Below are 4,141 nucleotides of genomic sequence, written 5' to 3'. Positions count from 1 at the left end.
GGGGACCCGAGCGGGGATCCCCGCCCCGTCCCCGCTATTCCCCGAAATTTATGAATTTCTTAAATTATCCTTAATAGTTTATTTCTCATATGTGTTTTTTAGTCATTTTTCACACACACATATATAGAAACCCAAAACTCCTATTCTTTATTTGCATAATCTTCTTCAATTCAGAGACCCCTAAGGCTGTCCATACTCCATCCAACCTCTCTGCAGCCACCCCCTCGTCACCCTTCTCACCGAATCGTCACACCTCACCGTGCCATCACCCTTACCGTGTCGTAATTTCTATTTGCGGCGCTCTTTTTCATAACTCTGCCGTCGTGTCCATTCTCCTCTCTGTTGCCACGTCTCTTACCTCGTCCACTGCTTTGTCCTTTGACTCGTCGTTGCGTCCCCCTATTGCGTTATTTCGAGAGAAGTCACCATCGTATCATTTAGACTTTTTGTATAAAATCTTGCAGTTTTTGTATAAGATAGATACTTGCAGCTCTATTCATATGGAAATTAATAATTAGTTAGAACTATTATGTAGATGGGGAATGGGGTCCCCGCGGGGAATGGGGCCCCGTGGGGAATGGGGATGGGGAGCAATATTCCTCCACGGCGGGGAATGGGGCGGGGATGGGGAGCAGGGAGGCATCCCCCGCCCCTGCCCTGCCCCATTGACATCCCTAGTACCGGACAGACTTGAGCTGGTACAGTTAATTTTAACGCCGATACGTATTTTTCGCAATTAAATTATATTTTTGAGCTCAATCTATTTTCTAAGTTAAATTTTCACCAATAATTTTCCAAACTAAAGATTTTAAATTTCTAACACCCTTAGCTCACTTTTAATTTATTAAATAATTATTTATTATTTATTCAGATCTTATATCTTACCCACCTTAAAAAAATTTATCCTCAAAATTTTGATCACTAAAAGAAAAACAAGTGAGAGTAGCTTTTCTTTACCTCAACTCCTAGTTCATCAATTCTCTGCTGATCTTGGAATGCAGCAAACTGTAAATTCGAATCAATCGCGTTCACCTATATTAACAACACATCCCAAACCATATCTCTTTCACATCATAACAGTTCTGAAGCCATCAAAATCACCATATACTTGTCATCATTAGGTTTCGACCATCAAGGACTATACCTCTTTCAACTTTCAAATATTCAATATACTCAGATACCAAGGTAACACCTTTAAATTTATATCCAAGACTCATAAATCTTCTTTTCAAATGAGTAACTTCTCCAAATCATATTCGGCGGGGTCTAAGGATTACTAGAAGTTTCAGGCTCAACTTTAGATTCAATTATAGGGTCCTTCTAGTTTTATCTCAATATCTATATTCAAATTTTGGGATCTAAAGATTATACACTTTTCACCATATTGATGATCTAACCCACTTCCATCATGCTTCTCTGATTGTTTATCATTAAGAATCTAATTATTCATCCATTTCAACCAAAAATCTTCTTGAATCTCTTTATCTCACTAACTAAACATCAGCGACCTTTGCTTCAGCTGTATGAGTTCTAATTCCTTGGTTGTCTCCACCACCAAGTCCATTACCGCCTCCATTACCATTTCCAACTTGTCGTCCCAACCTATTAGCAGTAGCTTGCATGACAGCAGCCATGTTTTTCCAGAGTGACCATAAAATCAACCGAATTAAGATTATTTATCGGTACGGGATTGCCGCCATTTGGGTCTTGTTGGTGCGAAATTTATAACTCACAAACTAACCGGCAAGTGCACCGGGTTGTACCAAGTAGTACCTCAAGTGAATGAGGGTTGATCCCACGAGAATTGATGGATCAAGCAACAATGATTGAGTGATTGGCTTAGTCAGACAAACAGAAAATGGTATTTTGAGAATTCAAAAGTATTAACAGTAAATTCAGAATATCAGAAAGCAAGCAGTAAATTGGTATGAATAATATGAGAGAAAACATTTAAGGTTTCAGAGATATTTATTTTTCGGATTAACTTTTCTTACTAACTATTTTAATCATGCAAGATTCAATTCATGGCAAACTATATGTGACTAAACTTTAATTTCTTAGACCTTTTTAGTCTCCTCTAACCTTTATCAACCACCAATTTCTTGGTCACTTGATTTCAATTAGAGGGTTAAGTTCAATTCTAGTTTATATGCCACAGAAATCCTAATTACCCAAATATAAGAGGATTATATGTCACGTATCCCGTTAAGTCCAGATAATTAGAAATTTAGGAGAAATTATTTTCAAGCTGTTGTTCAAGCAAAGAGCTTTTCCAAGTTTTATAAGAACTCAATTAGAACAAGGGTCATACTTCCGTTCCACCCAAATTCATAAGATAAAGAACAAAAACAACTCTTGAAACTGAAATCAATACATGAATTAAAATAGAACAGTAATAGTATTAATCCATAGAATAAACAGAGCTCCTAACCTTAACAGTGGAGGTTTAGTTGCTCATGGTTTAGAGAGAAAACTAGGTTCTGTAAAACTGTAAAGTACAGAATGAGGTGTGAGAGAAGAGTTGAGCCCGAAGGGCTGATTCTTTTCCCTTTTATATCTAATCCTAATTAATTTAAAATATATTTTCTAAAACTAAATAATATCTTTTCCTATTTTAAAATAAAATAAAGTTTTAATCAAAATTAATTAAAATCTTCGTGCAGCTTTTTATTCTGCGTGGGGACTATGACTATCTTGAGGAGTGGCGCCTAACTTGGGAAAACAGGTGCCTAACTTCACGCTGAACTCCTCTTCTAGCGCCTAACTTCGTAGTGCCCGAAGTGAACTTTCCCTCCTGCGCCTAACTTTGAAATCATGGCGCTTAACTTGGAAAATTCCAAGTTAGGCGCCACCTTGTCCGTACAGAATGAAGAAAAAAGGCATACTATTATATATCGTTGGAAAGCTCTAGAAGTTAACTTTTCAATGTCACTAAAATCACGTCAATTAGACCTCTGTAGCTCAAGTTATGTCCGTTAGAGTGCAGGGAGGTCAGGATTGATAACATCATCCACTTTCTGCCTCGTCTTCTATAAAACTCTGTCAAATTCATCTAAATGCTACCTGAAATAAACAGAATTATGCAAAACTCAAGGTAGTATTTATAGTGGCTAAGAAGTATTTAAATCTTGATTAAACTCACAAATTTGAATGCAAATTCACTAGGAAAAGATAGGAAAGATGCTCACACATCACAACACCAAACTTGAATTGTTGCTTGTCCTCAAGCAACCAAAACTAATATAGGCTTAGTATGTGAATTTGCATGAGAAGTGAGTGTTCAATTAAACTCCTATCTCTTCTTAAAGTGGGGTTTATACACTACAATCCTGAATAGTTTTAGTATCTCACTATACTTTGAATAAGAGGAATGTCACTGTCATTTAGAATTAGAGTCCGGATAATATTATGAATTCTCTAGCCTTTATACTTTTGTTTAATCCTTGAACACAGCAAATTTTCTTTCGTTCTCTTTTCTTTAGCGCTTTGCACCTTGAGTCTAGCCGTGACTTTAAATACTTTGTCTCAAACTTTACTTGATACAAAAATACCACAAGCACTTGACTGGGAAACTCTCTTTTGGTTCTGATCTTTTCTTTCAGTTATTCCCAAACAGTGGTGCTCAAAACATTTGGCATACTCTGTTAAATATACTCGATCTCGACTCTTAGTACTCTGTCTCGAAAGAGGGTGCCTTTCCACCTTCCCCACATCCATACTGCAATAAGAGTGAAAATCCTTCATCCTCGCCTTATCTATTCGCTCCGGAATATAGTACTCACCACACTCTTGAGATATAGTGCCCGCCACTCTTGTGATCCTTCTTTTTCTCTAGCTTTGTTTCCAAGTTTTGATAAGTGTTTTCTTCTTGTTGGATTGATGTTCTCTTTCATATTGTTTGCTTTATCTGAGCTTGTCCAATTTGCATTCTGACATGCTATACTTGTCCAATATAAAAACTGGTTTGGCTTGTTTATTTCTTTTTTTTTTAATTGAAATGAGCCTGGACTAAATATGGTTGATTTTTTGTTTATTTCTTTTTTTTTTTAACTAACAAATTTAAACCAAATTTGGTTGAGTGACTAAATATGTTACTTCTTCATATATTGTACTCGGATTTAAATTTTGGCGATGACCAAGT

The sequence above is a fragment of the Arachis ipaensis genome, chromosome B04 (genome assembly GCF_000816755.2).
Source record: "Arachis ipaensis cultivar K30076 chromosome B04, Araip1.1, whole genome shotgun sequence".
In the NCBI taxonomy this organism is placed as follows: domain Eukaryota; kingdom Viridiplantae; phylum Streptophyta; class Magnoliopsida; order Fabales; family Fabaceae; genus Arachis; species Arachis ipaensis.
Note: the sequence above shows the minus strand (reverse complement) of the source record.